At 39.6% G+C, this 20,621-nt stretch overlaps 1 long non-coding RNA gene across 1 annotated transcript in view; it reads right to left on the bottom strand.

The window, feature by feature from the left end:
• The window catches only part of LOC122673583, a 52,605-nt gene extending 32,150 nt beyond the window's left edge, over positions 1-20,455 (bottom strand). Inside the window, exon 1 of the long non-coding RNA XR_006334730.1 lies at positions 19,525-20,455. This is a non-coding gene — a long non-coding RNA (uncharacterized LOC122673583). The remainder of the gene's footprint in view (positions 1-19,524) is intronic.
• Between the last annotated feature and the right edge of the window lie 166 nt (positions 20,456-20,621).

The following is a 20,621-nucleotide window of genomic DNA, read 5'->3' as shown; positions in this document are numbered from 1 at the left end:
TCATTAATCCTACCCGGAGGTCACTCATCCATAGTTAGACACATTATTTTCAAGGGATCTTACCTGGTAAACTGGACTACTTAGTCTGCTTTGGCAAGCCTGGTGGATTCCTGGGGTTCTAATATCAGGTCTCCTTGAAATGCAAGAAGCCCTCTTCTGGATCAGGAGTCACAAGGGAGCTTCATAGTTCCAATGGGTTACTTCTTGTGCCAAGCCCACCCTGTCATAGAGATGATCAGAGCCCTGTACTTGTCTCTAAATCTCTTGTGTAGAGTCAGAGTGAGCCCATGAACAAAGTCCATCTTGGCTTCACTGGAAGTTCCTCACTATGTATCATCTCCTTACACACACCGACCTTACCTTATATGTAATTCACTTAATATAGATTATGACCCCTGACCTCCCGACATACACACAGAAAATAGCCTCTAACATGTCGCATCTCTGAAGACATCTTCTCCATTGCTTATTTCCCACCCCTCCTTGGAAACACGCTCACGTTCTTCCCTTTGCCTCTTTGTTCTACCCACTCACCAACAGTTGCTCTCTCTTGGCAGCCTGAAAGGATCTGGCACTCCTGATACAACTACCAACGGCACTCTGCTTAGCCAAATCGGGTTCTGACACCCTGCTCTGCTGCCAAGGGCCCTGCTTTGCTCCAGCTGTTCCCCTATTTTTTCCCCAGCCACCCATGTGACGCCTACAGTAAGGATCAGGGGAGAAGTCAACCCCCAGCATCCCTGTTTCTATCCTTCGGCTCCATTGAAAGCTCTTAAGTACCCGACACAACCGTGAATTACTGAGCATAGGGCGTTTACAGAGTTTGGGCTAATCAGCACAATTTGCTTTGCACTTTGGAACAGAATGAATCTTGTTACTTGGTGTCATAAGTCTTGAGCCAAAATAGACATCATAGCCTGAGCAGAGTGATTGCAGGTTGAAGCCACCTACTTCCAGTCCACAGGGCTGCTTAACAAGAGTTTAGGTAGATGTGGGCCGGATATTAGAGGCTGCCCAGGCACACACTGCTGGTAGACCTTGTACTTGTCCCTGACTTTTACCAATGGCAAACACAGCATCATCTGTCAAATTACGGGAGAAAACATCCCAGCACTCTAACACATTCACTAGTTTAAGTCTTCTATAATTCTTTCCAGTGCTTATTGCTATGGATTTATTTTCACACAAAGTTAATTAACTAGCTTGTAGTTCCTTCGTGATAAAATTGAGAGTATTGCCATTTAAAATCATTTCAGGAAAATATATACTGATCACTTTCTCTGTGAAAAGCAGAATTTCAAACTGCCTTCCAAGTCTTGATTACCAAAATATTGACTAATCTCTTACAGGAAAATAGAATGCACTAAGCAGCTGGTGAAATACATTTTAGATGGCTAAATATGTGTTTTTTTTTTAATTCTGTAAAGTTTCCCAATACTGAACCAATTTATTTATGCATCTTAAATCGATAGGCTGGTTGAAAGGTACGTGGTGCTTTGGCTCACCTCACTGGCTTTGGTATAGTCCATACTATTGCTTATGATGAAAACACCATCCATCCTTCTTGAGAAGGTTTCAAAACTATTTTGAAAGAGGGTAGTTTCATTGAAATTGTACTTAATTTATACAGTGTTGGTAAAGGTTCTTAATAATAGTCTTAAGAGTTTTCTCATAACAAGGATGTATGGCTATTTAAAATGAAATGACATTTTCTAATTTGAAGAATATATGTGTTTATTAAGTCTATCATAATCACGTTGGTGGTACTTTCAAGCAAAATACTGTTAGTAATCTGCCTTGTTAGACTTGGTGAACACACAGCTCCTCTACCAAAGAGGAGAAAGCCTCAAATTAAAGATGTCTGACTTTTGGTAAGCTACCTTATTTATCTAAGCATCAAAATCCTCTTCTACTCAGGATCGTTGGGAAAATTAAATGTAAGGCAGTTGCTCTGAATAGTGCCTGCACCACAGTAGAAAGGCAAAAGTAACTGAAGATTGCTTTTGCTGGGAGCGCAGTGCAGGCCTTGTGGATCCCAGTAAATATGTTCCCATCTCCGTCCTATTCTTGCTCTTCTCTCACTTACTCAGTATTTAGTAAGTACCTGCCATGTGTCAGGCTCAGGTGCTAATGATAGAAAAGTGAATGAAACAGGCCCTCCAGATGATGATAAGTGAGAGACACAGCGAGACAAACAGACGGCTTAAAATATATGCCTTGAATGCTCTAGGAACACAGAGAAGGGGCTTATCCAGTCTGGGTTTTCATGAAATAATATTTCCTTTCTCTGAGTTGAGAAGTGAAGAATGGTTACAAGTTGACCAAAAAACAAAAAAAAGTGAGGCAAAGTATTTATGCAGAGGGAACTCCAATGCAACTGCTTAGAGGTGAGAGAGAATTTGGTGCCTTTGAGTAACTGAAAATAATTCAATATAGCTGAGGACTAGATAAAGACAGAAGAGTTCACAGAAGAAACCGGGGCAATAAATAGGAACCAAATTATAAAAGGCTGTATATTGTCACCCTGCTTATTTAACTTATATGCAGAGTACATCATGCAAAATGAAAGGCTGGATGAAGCACAAGTTAGAATCAAGACTGTGGGGAGAAATATCAATAACCTCAGACACGCAGATGACACCACCCTTATGACAGAAAGCTAAGAGGAACTGAAGAGCCTCTTGATAAAGGTGAAAGAGGAGAGTGAAAAAGCTGGCTTAAAACTCAACATTCAATAAACCAAGATCATGGCATTTGGTCCCATCATTTCATGGCACATAGATGCGGAAACAAAACAGTGACAGACTTTATCTTCTGGGGCTCCAAAATCACTGCAGATGGTGACTGCAGCCATGAAATTAAAAGATGCTTGCTCGTTGGAAGAAAAGCTATGACCAACATAGACAGCATATTAAAAAGCAGAGACACTACTTTGTTGACAAAGGTCTGTATACTCAAAGCTCTGGTTTTTCCAGTAGTCATGTATGGATGTGAGAGTTGGACGATAAAGAAGGCTGAGGGTTGAAGAATTGATACTTTTGAACTGTGGTGTTGGAGAAGACTCTTGAGCATGCCCTGGACTGCAAGGAGATCAAACCAGTCCATCCTAAAGGAAATCAATCCTGAATATTCATTGGAGGGACTGATGCTGAGGTTGAAGCTCCAATACTTTGGCTACATGATGCAAAGAGTCAACTTACTGGAAAAGAACCGTGATGCTGGGAAGATTGAAGGCAGGAGGAGAAGGGGACGACAGAGGATGAGATGGTTGGATGGCATCACTGACCCAATGGACATGAGTTTGAGCAAGCTCCAGGAGATGGTGAGGGACAGAGAAGCCTGGCGTGCTGCAGTCCTTGGGGTTGCAAAGAGTCAGATGTGACTGAGCGACTGAACAAACAAACAAACAAAAATTATAAAAGGCACTGTAAACCACGGTGTAGAGTTTGGAATTTATCTTAAAACCAATGGGAAGTCATTGGTTGTTATGTAAAACAGCATGGTTAGCTTTGTGTTTGGGAAGCATCATAATGTGGAAAGTGAACTTGAAGAAGAAAGACTGGAGACCAGGAGGCCATGTTTGTGGCTGGTACAATAATTTATGCAAAAGAAAACAGCAACCTGAACTTTGGTCATGATGATAGCATCAGAGAAAATAAATGGGTTAGGTGTTCAAGTAGATGTCATCAACTGGAATTGGTGATTTATGAGAGAGGTGGGTGTAGTGAGAATGGATATGAGAACACCACTCTGGCTTATCAGCAACTGGGGTGTTGGCACATGCTAGAGAGACTATAAGGAAGAACAAGGTTGGGAAGAAGGATAATGAGTTCAGTTGTGGACAAAAAAAATTTCAAATGTCCACAGAACATTTAGAGACCTTCAGAGTCCAGAAGAGGTTAGAGGTAGCATAGTATATTTGGGAGTAATCAGCAGATAACTGGTCAATGAAACCATGGAAGTGGAAAACTGAGAGTATAGAAATGGAGACATTCTCTGGGACAGAATCCCATGACACATAGACACTTAACAAATAAACTGAGGAAGAGGAATCCCCACAAGGGATTGAAAAGGAATGGCCAAACAGGTAGAAACATCAGATGAATTAGAAGTCACTATGGTTGTGAGAGCTTGACTGTAAAGAAGGCAGAGCACCAAAGAATTGATGCCTTTGAACTGTGGTATTGGAGAAGACTCCTGAGAGTCCCTTGGACTGCAAGGAGATTCAACCAGTTAATCTTGAGGAAAATAAACCCTGGATACTCATTGGATGGACTGATGCTAAAGCTGGAACTCCAGTATTATGACAACAGCTGACTCATTGGAAAAGTCCCTGATGCTGGGAAATAACGAGCACAGAAGGAGAAGAGGGCATCAGAGGATGAGACGGCTGGATGGTATCACCAACGCAATGGTCGTGAACTTGGGCAAACTTCGGGAGATGGTGAGGGACAGGGAGGCCTGGAATGCTGCAGACTATGGGGTCACAGAGTAGGACATGACTGGGCAACTCAAACAACAACAAAGAGAAAAAAGTATCTCAAGAAGGTCACAAAAGTCATGGGAAAGAATTATCTCAAGAAGACAAATGACATCAAATGCTATCGAAAAACCGAGTAAGAGGCTTCAGATTCCATTGGTTTTAACAGCAAGGAGGTGTAAGTCAATCTAAATTTCACACACACACTTACATGCATATACATATACTCACACAGACTTTAAATCCTCAAATAATATGTTAGGGTTCTTCTATGATCCACCATCTCTGGTCTGTCTTGTTTTTTTCTCTTCCCACCCCTATCCTTTGTAGTTGCACTGCAGCTTACCTATAGCCTTTATCAGACCAAAAGATAAAACAGGGGTTGTGGGCAACTTAAAGTTTGGTGATCATGGCAAAATCCATTTCAGTGGTACCTGGATTCCAGCTATGGTATGGAAACGGATGCCACTTATCATTTTAAATGTACATTGTGTTAATAAAATGCTGGCCTGACCAACTGAAGTTAGGACTTTTCATTTTTGTCTCTAATAAATCAATTGACCTTTGGAAAATTTAAGAAGGGAGACCCTGGAGTATACATTTTAACATTTAAGAACTTTTACTGCTAGCTTTTGATCTAAACAATACCATTTATAGACACAAACACAAACATGCATACCTTAATTTCTTTGCCATAATTAGATGATCAGAAATTAAGGAAAACATGCAGTTGAAAAGGTTTACTACAAAGAAGACAAATGATGAATTTTTAAAGTCCAACTATAACTTAGAAATTCAAATATCTAAAAGTTCTAATTGGTCAAAGGATTCAATGTATAAAAATTTTACATTTTCTTTTTTTTTTTTTACTCCTTTAAAGCATATGGTTTAGTCAAAAGAAATAGGATTTATTTAGATAGCAGATGAATGTCAGATCATATGACTCACATCCTACCTAAATTTTTCTGTTCCTGCTGGAAAATTTCCTCTAACAGATGAGTAATCTTATTTTATGCTGGATCAGCCCCACAGTTTGATACAGCCATGGGTTTGAAATAGGAGAGTTGCTAGTTGTATGATTCAAATGCTCTTTGAGAACAACACAGATATCTCATTACTTTAACAAAAAAATTGAAATTATGGAGAAAATTTCTAACAGTTTTCATCACTAATGAAGTATACCAATGACATAAACCAGATTTTTACCCTGAAGAGAGCTAGAGGTCCCCCAAATTCTAAAAGAATGCAAAAAGGCAAATATGTAAATTATGAGCTTGACATTGATTGCAAGCAAAATTCTAAAATAGAGTCTCAAACAGATGGTCTGTGAGCATTTAGAAATATAAGAGGTGATCATCAGGAACCACCATGGGCTCAGTACAAACAAATTTCACTAGCTAAGTCAATGTTCTAAGAAAATAGGGTTACTAGACTAATGGATTTGCAAAGCTGATGGAACACAAACAAAGGAACCTTAAAAAGTAAAAATAATTTAACTATTCAGCCATAATAGAGCATGTGTGCTTGCTAAGTCACTTCAGTCCTGTCTGACTTTTTGCAACCCTGTGGACTGTAGCCTGCCAGCCTCCTCTGTCCACGGGATTTTCCAGGCAAACATACTGCAGTGGGTTGCCATTCCCTCTCCAGGGGACTTTCCCAACCCAGGGATTGAACTCATGTCTCGTACATCTCCTACAATGGCAGGTGGGTTCTTTACCACTAGAGCCACCAGGGAAGCTACCTATAACAGAGCATGCAGGTGTTCTACTCGCCATGATATGATTTACTATGATTGTAACAAATATTTACTCTGTGTCTTGCACCATGCTAAGTGCTTATACACCACATGTTTTAACACAGTTCGATCCCTGGGTCAGGAAGATCCTCTGGAGAAGGAAATGGCAACCCACTCCAGTACTCTTGCCAGGAAAATCCCATGGACAGAGGAGCATGGTAGGCTACAGTCCCTGGGGTTGCAAAGAGTTGGACACAACTGAATGACTTACTCACTCACTCACTCACTCACTCACCTGATGCTGAAGCTGAAACTCCAATCCTTTGGCCACTTGATGCAAAGAACTGACTCATTAGAAAAGACCAAGGAAAGCTCTCATTGGAAAAGACCAGGAAGGATTGAAGGCAGGAGGAGAAGGAGGTGACAGAGGATGAGATGGTTGGATGGCATCACCAACTTGATGGACATGAGTTTGAGCAAGCTCTGGAGTTGGTGATGGGCAGGGAAGCCTGGTGTGCTGCAGTCAACGGTGTTGCAAAGAGTCAGATATGACTGAGCGACTGAACTGAACTGAACCTATGAGGTAGAAACTCTTGTTACCAAGAGGCAGTGGAGTGTATGGCTTAAGTGCACAGACTTGAAGCCAGATAGCATCCTTTCAAATCCTGACTCTATCACTTAAATGGCTGTGTGACCTTGAAAAGTCACTTGATCTCTGCCTTGTGTTGAACATGTGTAACATGATGATAATAATAGTAACTCCCTTCAAAAGGGGCTGTGAAGATTAAATGAGCTAATGTATGTACACGTCTTTAAAAAGCATCTGGTGCATAATAAATTCTATGAATGTCAGCTGTCACAACTCCATTTTGGAGAAGTAAGATGACATATCCAAAATGCTACAGTTCCTCTAGCCAGGACCTAAATCCAACACTGAGATCAAAGCCCATGCCCTGAACCACCAGAAAATTTACATTTTAAAAAATGTGTGGGATTCTTAAATGATTTTGAAGAACCCTTGATATCCACACACTTCTTTATACCTTTGTTCTAACAATGTACTTTATACCTAAGTTGTTTGGGAAGCTATTTCTGGGATCTTGTGCCAAAACGTTCCTAGATGCCAGAAAAGCTATTGAGGAAATCAGGTTCGAAAATTTGAAGGCTACAGCCGTCATATATCAAAGGCATATGGTAATACGTCTGGAGAGTCACATGTGTTAACCTAATTTAATAAAAAATAAATACTGTATGGAAAATTGTGTGTGTGCTCAGTCATGTCTGACTCTTTTGACCTCATGTATTTTAGCCTTCTAGGCTCCTCTGTCCATGGAATTCTCCAGGCAAGAATACTGGAGTGAGTTGCGATTTCCTATTCCAGTATGGAATATTACTTGGACATTAAAAAGAATGAAATAATGCCACTCTCATAGATAGAACTAGAGATTATCATACTAAGAGAGGCAAGTCAGAAAGAGACAAATGCCATATGATATCATTTATATGTGGAATCTAAAATATGACAAAAATGAAAATATCTATGAAACAGAAACAGACTCATGGATATAGAGAACATACTTGTGGTTGCAAAGGAGGGGTGGGGGAAAGAAGGACTGAAAGTTTGGGGTTAGTAGATGTAAACTATTATACATAAGATTGATAAAAAACAAACTCCTACACTATAGCTCAGGGAACTATATTCAATAGCCTGTGAAAATGAAAAAGAATATATACAATTGATTTACTTTACTGTACAGCAGAAATTAACACAACATTGTAAATCAATGACACTTCAATAAAATTTAAAAAAAAGAATATTGTCACAGAGGAAGTTTAGTAAGAGCTGTAGGCAATGTTTATTACTGTTAAACATGAACTGAAGCCTGTCCTAAATGCTTTTCACATATTATTCAGTCCTCATGACCACTTTATTAGGGTATTATGAGCCCCATTTTTGTTTTCAGAGAGGTTTACAACCTGCCCAGGGTCACCCAGCAAGCAAGCTGAAGATCTGGAATTCAAACCAGGTAGTTGGAGCTCTTTATTCATTAAACTCTATCTCAAGAAACCACATCCAAGGGTACTAAGTACTTGCTGAACAAACTCCAGGAAGTTACCCTGCTTGTTTCCAGCAAGCCTTTTCATAGCCATTTGGTTATTTTGATCGCTAAAGTCCACTGACTTAATCACTCATCGCCCCCATTCCAGGTGTCCTCAAATGCCTCATCACTGGGGAGGCCAACTTCCTGATGACGCTGACTTCACAGCAACCTCCTAGCCACTCTCCCTCATGCATGCCTGACTTTGGCTTTACTTTTCTTTCTATCACTCACCCCTGCCAGGCAGTTTTAAACATTTGCTTATTTGTTGATATCTTTAGTGTCCACCAGTCTCTATAACAAACGCTCCTAGGGACTTTGTGTATTTTGTTTTACTACATTATCCCAGTATTTAGAATAAACACTGGTACATCGTATGCTCACAAAAAATATTTCTATAAATGATTGAATTCTTACATATGCTTGTTATACAATCTAACTTATCAGTAGTATCAGAAACAAAGATTGAAAAAAAAAAGTACCATGATCAGCTATAATATATAACCTCTACTAATTTCAGTCTTTCCTTCCAGACCCTATGTATAAGCAGATATTATTTCTTTCACAACCCACTCCAGTATTCTTGCCTTGAAAATCCCATGAACACAGGAGCCTGGTGGGCTACTGTTCATGGGGTCGCAGAGTCAGGCACGACTGACTGTGCACACACACATACATGCGCACAGTCTCATAACAGAGCTTCCAATATGATTTTACTTTTTCAGATAACATTACCAGATCAAATAAAAAATCAATTCTGAATGGATTCTCAGTCAGTGACCTTCAATAAGTCACCCTTTTAGGCTCAGTTTTGTTTTACTTTTGTTTTCTTAAGTAAAAGCAAAGTTGGTCAAAGATTTTCCATTTGCACATTAGAAATCACTTTTCCCTGCCTTTTATATTTTCAGAGGTAGAAATTATAGTTCTAATCCAATAGTACTTAGCTAAAACAAGATTCCTGAAATGCTTACTATGCTTTCCTTTCAGGCCACCTCTTAGAGATCATTAAAAATTTTCCTAATCACTAAAGAAAGCACATTTCAATGATATAGATCTGACATTTTATGTTTTACAAACTTCTTCATAAAATATTCTAGCAACATTTTGATGGATTTGAAGGTTGCAAAAAAAATATCAAATACAGTTTTCTCTGCATTTCTTTCTAAAAGATGAGACTAGGACAATGGAATTTGAAATCCAAAAGTAAAGCTTACTGAGAAGAATTTATGGTAGAAATGGCACTAGCTGTTTATTCTTTCTTAGCAGCTTAAACAACACACATTTATTATCTCACAGTTTCTGTGAAGTCAAGAATACAGACAGAGCTCAGCTGGGCCTGCTTACAATTCTCGCTGAAGGCTGCAGTCAAGATATTGGCCAGAGCAATTCCCTGGTGGTCCAGTGGTTAAGAATCAACCTTGCAATTCAGAGGCCATCGGTTCAACCCCTGGTCTGATAAGATCTCACATGCCACAGGGCAGCTAAGCTGCATGCCAAAGCTAGTGAAGCCCGCACACCTCACAGCCTGAGCTCTGTGATAAGAAGAGAAGCCTGCACACCACAGCTAGAGAGCAGGTCGCACTTGCTGCAACTAGGGAAAGCCTAAGTGCAGCAACAAAGACTCAGTGCGGCCAAAAAAAAAAAAAGTCATCCAGGGCTGGGATCTCATCTGAAAGCTTAATCTGAGATGCATGTTTCCACAATCATTGAGGTGATTGTTGGCAGTATTCAATTCCACTTGTGCTGTGGATTATGGGTCTCAATATCTACTAGGCTCTTGGCTGGAGGACACCTTTAGTTCCTTGCCACATGGAACTTTGCATTATCATAGAAATTTGCATCATCAAAACCAACATGGGAGAGAACCTACTTGCAGGATGGAAATTGCAGTCCATCTAATCACAGAAGTGTCATCCCCTTGGTGTGGAGATTTTCTGTTGGCCAGATGCAAGTCACTCAAAGGGAGAGGATTACACAGGCCCTGAATGCAAGCAGGTGGGGATCACTGGGGGTCATCTTAAAGGCTGTCTACCACTGAAGTACTATCTCAAGATAAAACCATACTTCATGTGAAAGACACGAGGCCACCTGATACCACCTTTTGGCTTTGGTTGTCCACTGCTACCTCACTGGAGAGTTGGCATCGTCTGGTATATTCCCACTTTTATTGACACTGCTGCTTCTGAAACAACCTAAGCCTTTCTTCCTGGGCAACTTTAAAAAGAGGAAAACAGGGTGAAAACAAGAAAAGGTAGAAACTTTTCCCTTGAAGTTATAAATTTGAATGAAGAATTGGTCATGATGTAGGTGAAGCATCCTTGAGCTTTGGGCTAAAGGAGAGAGGGGAATGTCATACAAATGATATAATCTGTAAGAGGCTCTCAGTCAAGGACGGACACTCCTTCTGCACATGCAGCGTCTTCCACTGCTTGTTAATAAACACTCAATACCCATCTCACTCTTGCCTGTATACAAGCTTTGGGATTACAGCTGGAGTGCATGTCTCTTTGCATTAATGAGCCCTACTTCTTGGTTGTACTTCTAACTATGTGTCAAATCTAAGCATAAAAAATTGAGTTTGATAATCTAATAATTTGGTTGGTATTTAGTCACTCATTCGCATTGGACTCTTTTGAGACCTCATGGACTGTAGCTCACCAGGCTCCTCTGCCCATGGTAGCAGCTTTCTTATCTATACAGATATCAAAGGCAAAGTAATCAAGTGAGGAAATTTAAGATCCTCACAGAGAGAAAAAATAAGCAGGTTCAGTGTTAAGGTGAAGTTCACACACTTAGCATAGACATGGATTCCCATTTACAAGAAGCACAATGGAATAGTAGTTATGAACACAGTCTCCTGAGACAGACTGTTTGGGTATGAATGCTGGTTGTATGATTTGCTAGTTGTGTGACCTTAAGAGAAAATCACTCAGTTTCTCTGTGCCCTGGATTTTGCCATCTGTAAAACAGATAATTTTACCTACCTCATGTTAAAGTGCTGCACTCAATATGCCAGCAATTCGGAAAATTCATCAGTGGCCACAGGACTGGAAAAGGTCAGTTTTCATTCCATTCCCAAAGAAAGGCACTGCCAAAGAATGTTCAAACTACCACAAAATTGCATTCATCTCATATGCTAGCAAAGTAATGCTCAAAATGCTACAAGCCAGGCTTCAACAGTATGTGAACCAAGAACTTCCAGATGTTCAAGTTGGTTTTAGAAAAGGCAGAGGGATCAGAGACCAAATTGCCAACATGCGTTGGATCACAGAAAAAGCAACAGAATTCCAGAAAAACACCTACTTCTGCTTCATTGACTACATTAAAGCCTTTGATTGTGTGGATCACAACAAACTGTGGAAAATTCATAAAGAGGTGAGAATACCAGACCACATTACCAGCCTTTTGAGAAATGTTTATGCAGGTCAAGAAGCAACAGTTAGAACCAGACATGGAACAATGAACTGGTTAAAACTGGGAAAGAAGTATATCAAGGTTATATATTGTCACCCTGCTTATTTAACTTATATGCAGAGTACATCATGTCAAATGCCAGGCTGGATGAAGCACAAGCTGGAATCAAGATTGCCGGGAGAAATATCAATAATTTCAGATATGCAGATGACACCACCCTTATGGTAGAAAGCCAAGAGGAACTAAAGAGCATCTTGATGAAGGTGAAAGAGGAAAGCGTGAGAAAGTTGGCTTAAAACTCAACATTCAAAAAACCAAGATCACGGCATCCAATCCCATCACTTCATGACAAATAGTTGGGGTAACAGTGGAAACAGTGGCTGACTTTATTTTGGGGGGCTTCAAAATCACTGCAGATGGTGACTGCAGCCATGAAATTAAAAGACACTTAGTCCTTGGAAGAAAAGCTATGACCAACCTAGACAGTATATTAAAAAGCAGAAACATTACTTTGCCGACAAAGATCCATATAGTCAAAGCTATGGTTTTATCAGTAGTCACGTATGAATGTGAGAGTTGGACCATAAAGAAGGCTGAGTGCCAAAGAATTGATGCTTCTGAACTGTGGTGTTGGAGAAGACGCTTGAGAGTCTCTTGGACTGCAAGGAGATCCAACCAGTCCATCCTAAAGGAAATCAATCTTGAATATTCATTGGAGGGATTGATGCTGAAGCTGAAACTCCAATACTTTGGCCACCTGATGTGAAAAGCTGACTCATTAGAAAAGACTCTGATGCTGGGAAAGACTGAAGGCAGGAGGAGAAGGGGATGACAAAGGAAGAGATGGTTGGATGGCATCACCAACTCCATGGATATAAGTTTGAGCAAGCTCTGGGAGATGGTGAGGGACAGGGAAGCCTGGCGTGCTGCAGTCCTTGGGGTCGCAAAGAGTTGGACGTGGCTGAACAACAACACAGGTTAATTATTAGAATTAATATTTATAACACATTAAACCAGGGCCGGGGATATAGTAAGTGTTATATTCATGTTTCTCAAATTTTAAAAATCTATTTTAAGTTTTTATGTTGTACAACTTCCAGTTTCTGGTCCAACACAAAGTCAGCTTAGAAATGTCATCCCTGCTCACACAATGAGAAGAAAGCTGAACAAACTAAGTCAATAACTTTTCTTAGATTTATCATAGAAGTGAGGTCACAGGATAAGCCACTGCCACAGAATTTGGCCAGGCAGCCAGGCAGATACAGAAAACCATAATTTACTAGAGCAGAAATTCACACAAATTAATAGAAACTACAGGAGACATGGGTTCGATTCCTGAGTTGGGTAGATCACCTGCAGAAGGAAATGCCAACCCACTACAGTATTCTTGTCTGGAGAATCCCATGGACAGAGGAGTCTGGTGGGCTATAGTCCATAGGGTCACAAAGAGTCAGATACGACTGATGCAACCGAGCAAGCATGCAAGCAGAGCCCAACAGATTGGGATTTTACCATAGCCTCACTAATCTTGGGAAAGAGAAGGACCCAACTTCATCCCTCCCAGCCTTATAGTATCACCTAAGGACTTGCAAAGGTCACGCTGGCTCGCTAAAAATCTGAGACCAAAATGTGAGATTATAGAATGCTCCTCTCCCACACACCTTACCAACACATCACAAAGCACTTATATACCTCAGTTCCTTTTATCCTACACATGATGTCTAATTTTCAACAAAAAATTACAAGGCATACTGAAAGACAAAAAGCACAGTTTGAAGAGACAGAGCAAACTGATCTCAATTATAGCAAGGATATCAGAAATGATCAATCTAGGAATTTAAAATAACTATCATTTATACTCTAGGGCTCAAGCAGAAAAAGTACACAACACACAGAACACAGGAGACAATCTAGATAATCTTGGGATTGGATGTGAATTTTTAGCTACAACACTACAGAAACAATTCACAAAATAAATTCTGATAAATTGCATTTTGTTAGAATTAAAAATTTCTCTGTGAAAGACATTATCAATGAGAAGACAAGCCAGACTGAGAGAAAATAATGCAAAAGACAAATATGCTGAAGTTCTGTTATCCAAAATATGCAAAGAACTCAACAATAAGGAAGTATAAGCAATGCAGATGTCCTTCAATAGGTGGATGGATAGACAAAATGTGGAACATCCTTACAACAGATTAATCAGTAATGAAAAGAAATGAACTATCAAGCCACAAAAAGACAAGGAAGAACCTGAAATGCATATTGCAAAGTGAAAGAAGTCAACCTGGAAAGGCTAAACTCTGTGTAATTCCAATCACATGATATTCTGGAAAAGGCAAAAAAAGAGTCAGTAAGAAGATCAGTTGTTGCCAGGGGCTAGGGGAGAAGGAAGGATGACTAGATGACTAGCAAAGCACAAATAACTTTTAGGGCAATAAAATTATTTTGTATGATATGGTAATAGTGGATACATGTCATTATCTGACTCTTTCTGACCCCATGGACTATATTCCATGGAATTCTCCAGGCCAGAATACTGCAGTGAGTAGCTGTTCCCTTCTCCAGGGGATCTTCCCAACCCAGGGATCGAACCCAGGTCTCCTGCATTGCAGGTGGATTCTCTATCAGCTGAGCCACCAGGGAAACCCAAGAATACTGGAGTGGGTAGCCTATCCTTTCTCCAGAGGATCTTCCTGACCGAGGAATCGAACCGGGGTCTCCTGCATTGCAGGCAGATTCTTTGACAGCTGAGCTACCAGGGAAGCCCAAACATGTCATTATACATTTGTCAAAACCCACAAAATGCACATTAAAAGTGAACTGTAAAATAAACTATGAACTTTTGGTGATACTGATGTAGATTCCTCATCTGTAATAAATATAGCACACTGATAGGGGATGTTAACAGTGAGGGAAGTTGTCTGTATACTCGGAGGGGAGGTATATAGGAACTCTGTATTTTCCTCTCAGTCTTGCTGTGCTCTTAGCAATGTCTAGTAAGTTTTTAAAACTTCATGATGTTAAAACATAGCTCAGGTTTAGATTGTGGTTTAAAGTTCTCCTGAGTAAAGAGCAAGTTGGAAATTATCCTAAGGAAGTCACAACTTTGCTGGCACCAATAGTACGAGGTCCAAAAAACCTCCGCTGTCTCTACCTCACTCCAGAAATCTGTAAACCCTCCACTAGCAGTGTCCTCTGGGGAGAGGGGAGTGGATGATGCCTGCAGGCACATTTTGCACAAAACAGACTGGGAATCCCAGGGCTATGCGCCAGAATCGGATGTACCTTTTTTCCCTAAGACATTTAGATCAGGACTTCTCTGACTTGAGTTCGTGTAGGAATCACTTAGAGAAGTTGTTAAAACAGACTGCAGGGCCTCTTCTGCAAAAACTCTGATTCAATGTCTGCAGTGGGGCCTGAGAATCTGGATTGTCAACTGGCACCCTGGTGATACTGATGCTAGTGGTCAGTGGGTCACATTCAGAAGTTACAAGAATCTTGATGGCTTTTAAAGATGAAATCTCCTCAGTAGAAGTTCTGGAATTTATATAGGATGAGCTTGGGACCAGCAATCTGGCTGAAAGGGAATAAGGAACTGCTCAGAAGGCTGCATCTACTTGGCAAATACACTACATTTACTTAGAATAAGAGCTTATTTGGATAGACTGGGGTGATGGAGACTATGAGAGGGAGACTAAGCAAACTAAAAGCCCGTGTTTTGTTTTGCTCTCAGAAAGTTTCAATGATTTTTTGATCCATTAAGACAGGGCATGTGCTATGTAGGTCACCACAGTCCCCATCACTTCCTAAGTCCCAAACTGACCAGCTTCACTCATTTATAACCTGCGAATCATTTGACTTTCCAAGTCCTATACTTAATGATCTATCAGACCCATTATAGTTTTAAAATTATGAGATATTATCTGTAGGCTTTCCTCCTGTACCCAGAGAAGAAGTTCCTACAAACATACAAAAAGAGCCTTTGCCATCCAATACTTTTAACTATGTGCTTGGATGAGATTGTTAGATAGCATCATTGACTCAATGAACATGAATTTGAGCAAACTCCAGGAGACAGTAGAGGACAGAGGAGCCTGGTGTGCTGCAGTCCATGGGACTGCAAAGAGTTGGACATGACTTGGAGACTTTCAAGTCATGCTGTTCAACAACAGCAACTTTCAACTATGTATCTTCACATTGCAATGAGAAATATCCAGGTAAAAATTGCTTTGTGAATACTATGACTTCCCATAACAATATAGCTTATGATGAACATAAGCATCGTCCTTTAAGAAAACTTGGTATATAAAACTAGAAACAGAAATTAATACATATGTGAATAAATAAGGCAAACTATAATAGTTTAGGGTGGCTAGATTTTGTTTAAAAATATAAGATGCCCAGTTACATTTGAATTTCAGATACACAACAAAGAATTTTTATTTTTCAGTATAAGTATGCCCTATGCAAATATTTGGAAAACAAATTGGACATGGGCTTCCCTGGTGGTTCAGATGGTAAAAAATCTGCCTGTAATGTGGAAAATCCAGGTTCGATCCCTGGGTCGGGATGATCCCATGGAGAATGGAATGGCCACCCACTCCAGTATTCTTGCCTGGAGAATTCCATGGACAGAGGAGCCTGGCAGGCTGTACAGTCCATGGGGTTGCAAAGAGTCAGACATGACTGAGAAACTAAACTTTCACTTTTCCCTTTTCATACTAAACAAACAAAAACCAAAAAAACTACTGTTTATTTGAAATTCAATTGTAACTTACCATTTTGTATTTTATCTGGCAATCTATGTTAGTTTTCTATTGCTGCTGTTAACAAATTATTACAAACGTAATGGCTCAAAGCAACATAAAATTTATTATCTTACAGTTTTGGAGGTAAGAAATCTAAAATATGTCCCCAAGGCCACTTTCATTTTGGAAAGGAGGCTCTAGAAGAAAATCCATTTTCTTGCCTATTCCAGCTTCTACTGGCTTACCCACATTCCTTGGTTTGCACACCCTCCTCAGTCTTTAAAGACAGAAGTATTTTCTTACAGATTTTTATCAATGAGTATGAATCTTCTTTTTGTAGAAGAGAGTAAGTCAAAGGACTTCAGTCACATGCCTGAGACAGAGCCATATGCCTAATTTGCTTTGGCCTAGGATCACCCACGTATTACAGTAGTCTGAGTGCCCTGAAAATCAAAAGGTCCCCTGCATCTCTTCCCCCTCATTTTGTTGTATTTATGACAAGCTGAAGACTTAATTCCTCTGAACATATAGAAGAGCTTAATAATAACAGGAGAGATAGATTCCTAGCATTGTGAATGATAAGAATGAAAGCAGAAACTCTTTCAATTATTCAATAGAAACCAGAACCAAACTTGATAAGCTCAAGGTTTTTATTTATTACATGAAGTAAAAAAATATGGAAGGAAAGTATATACTACATCTGACTTATTAGTGTTCAACTGCTGTTGTCTTAATCCATTCAAGCTTAATCCATGGGTGGCTTATAAACGACAGGAATTTATTTCTCATAGTTCAGGAGACTGGAAGCCTGAGATCAGTATGCCACCCTGATGGTTATGCCATCATCTCCTTCAAGTTGCAGACTTCTTGTAGTGTCCTCACATGGTGGAGCTTTGTGGGGCCTCTCTAATGAGGGCACTAACTTCATTCAGGAGGGCTCCACCCTCACCTCATCTCCCAAAGGCCCCACCTTCAACCACCATCAACTTTGGGGATTAGGATTTCAACATATGAATTTGGCAAGACACAAACATTCACACTATAGGAGCTGACAAGGCATAAAATCTTTTCAGATATTGATCATGTAGCTTCCTGTTTGAATCTTGAAAAACAGCAAAACAAGTATCTCTGATAAAATGTTTGAACACCAAAATTTCTTTAAATAAAGAAATAGTAAAATGTGTCAGAACAAGAAAAGATACTGCCTTTAACTCTTTCTGATCATAAAAGCTACTCACATGCCTTACAGAAGATGTGGGATATTCATAAAGAAAAAAATTCAAAAGGAAAAAAAAATTTTCCCCAAATCCCAGTATGTAGAAATAATCATCTTAAAATTTTGCATTATTTCTTTCCATGATAAGTTATAGAAAACCAATTTCTATATAGACAAATTGCATAGCAGATGTATTATATTATACAGTAAATAAAGTATAAGTTTTCATTTATTTTGTGATCTGCCCATTGATTTCTTTCACCAGATGTGCTATGAAATAGGCCTTTCATTCACTTCTTCACAAGGTACTCCACCAATCTCAGTGGGTGCTATAAAGGTTAATACAACATGGTTATCTTTATACACTTCTAATAGAAGCATATATGGTCAGTATTCTTTTGGACACATTTAACAAAAGACCAACTCAAATGTATTGACTCACCAACTGGGAAGTCCAAAAATTGGTACAAGCTACTTCTATGTAAAGGATCTCTCTCTCTTCTAGAGAACATCTTCAAACAGGTTCTCTCCATGGGATGGCAAGATGGCCCCTCACAGTTCTAGACCTTCATGATCCTTAGTGTTTATAATCCTAGAGAAGGAAAGACCTACCCTCTCTCAGAGTTCACATGCTCAAGACTGATGGAGGAACTTTTTTGGCCCAGCCTGGGTGTATAGTCAATGAGGAGAGAGGGATGGGGCTCCACAATTAGCAGGGCCTAATCACACCCATGCCTGCTATTAACAATAACACCAGAATCATGTAGGGTCAGGAAAAGGCATTTTACCAAGAAACAGAAGAATGCTGATCAGACAAAGCAACAGATGTCCAATAAAGAGGAGAGAAGTTCTATACTGAAAGATTTTGTTGAAAACCAGGTTATATTTAGACGGATCATCTAGGTCAAAATACTGACTCAAACTGATTCTTTTTAAGGAGCAGAATGTACAACATTATCTGAATCTCTTCTCAAATTACAAAAAAATTTCCCCCCTGAAAGCAAACAAATATTCCTTGGGCAGTTCAAAAATTTCTTACTAAAAACAAGGTTATGAAGTAAATATATTTTATGATGGTATGTAGATGGGAGTGGAAATGGATTATGCACCTTTGGATTAACCCCAATAAAAGGCAAATGCTGAAGTGCTAAAATTACAATCCTGAGATAGTAAAGAAGGAAGGAATGATGGAAATGATATAAAAGTGGAAGGTGCAAAGGGGAGAGGTAGGCGAGCACAGGCAAAGCAATCAAGCAGCAATCTCAGAATAGCGATCAGACATGGTGCATTGGGGCAGGTTCATGCAAAGCCTTGACAAATCAAAAAAGGAAGAAAACTAACAATTTGAATAGCTATTACATCAAAAAACATGTCAGAGGCTTTTATTCAGACCACTTAACACAAAGCAATTATTTCCAACCTAAAGACACAGAGGCTGAAGCTCAGAAGTATTATTTAATTCACCTAGAGTCCCTTTGATCTCAAGTTTATCTGAAGTCAAAGTCCATTCTTTTTCTACCACCAAGCTGTTTTCCAGGAAAGGACAGACTATTTCAATAAAGGCCTATATTCTTTCTGACAGGAAAGAGAAATTAACAAATGCCCACTAAAAGAACCCAAAGATTTAAATGATAAACTTAGTAGCTAGGAGTTCTGTTGCAAAGCTATAAACATGAATTGTGTTGTTAAAGAACTTAAGTGACCTATATCCTGCAATTGCCTTGCCCCTTTTAAAAAATCAGTCAGCTGTCTGAATGTGTAGATATAAGATCTGTTCAATTCCCTTCTTCACAATTTCTGTCTCCGGACAGTGTCAAGATCTTGCTTACCTCAGTCTTGGTTCACATGGGTCCTTCTTCTTGAAAGACTTTTCCTCTCCTGCAGATGATATTCTGGCTGATCCTTCTAATCATGAATGATTTACTTAACTCAGATGTCACCTCTACATAGTGACCTCTTCCAGCAGCTAGCCCTATTAAATAGACTCCTCAGATAACATTTAGTATGTGAAACTGTTTTATTTGTGTATGTTTTAATTGTTAATCTCCTCCAAAGAGAATATACAGTTTTTTAAGGGTCAGGAGTTTGTCCACCCTGCTTATGCCAGCTCTTGAATCATTCTTAGGACATAAGAAGCTCCACAAGTAATAGAAGTAATTATTGAGTACACCTATTACAAGAGGTATAAATTGAGACTATAATGTATCACTGTTAGGAAAACACACTTGAGAGGAGACAAAAGTGGAATGGAGCCTGTGTAGGAGTTACATTGCCTATTACTAAAGCAAATAAAACAATAATATGTGAATACTAGTGCCCAACACCAAGCCAGGCCCTGTTCTAAGCATTTGACATGTGCTAACCTGTTTTTCTCATAATCAATAAGTTTATCATTGCTATTTTGCAGATGAGTAAAAGTGAAATATATAGGCTACATTGGCGAACGTCACAGAACAATTAAAAGGCAGAGTCAGAATCTGGGCTCAGTGTGGAATTAATTCCTGCTTTTAACTACAGACAGTCCTGGACTACAATGGTTCCACTTTCAATTCTTCCATGGTTTGAAAGCAATATGTAGAAACCATACTTCCGAGTTTTGAGTTTTGATCTTTTCCCAGGCAATGGATATGCAGTCCGATACTTTATGGTTATGTTGGACACTGGTAGCAACCACAGCTCCGTTAGCCATCCAGGAGTCCACTGCAATGCAGGAAAACCTGGGTTTGATTCCTGGGTCAGGAAAATCCCCTGGAAAAGGAAATGGCAACCCACTCCAGTATTCCTGCCTGGGAAATCTCACAGACAGAGGAGTTTGGCTGGCTACTATCCATGGGGTCACAAGACTTGGACACGACTTAGTGACTACACCACCACCAAACAACTGATACAACCGTTCTGTACCCATACATCTATTCTGCTTTTCATA

Source organism: Cervus elaphus, chromosome 17 (assembly GCF_910594005.1).
Source record: "Cervus elaphus chromosome 17, mCerEla1.1, whole genome shotgun sequence".
In the NCBI taxonomy this organism is placed as follows: domain Eukaryota; kingdom Metazoa; phylum Chordata; class Mammalia; order Artiodactyla; family Cervidae; genus Cervus; species Cervus elaphus.
This window is presented reverse-complemented; position numbering and strand designations above follow the sequence as displayed.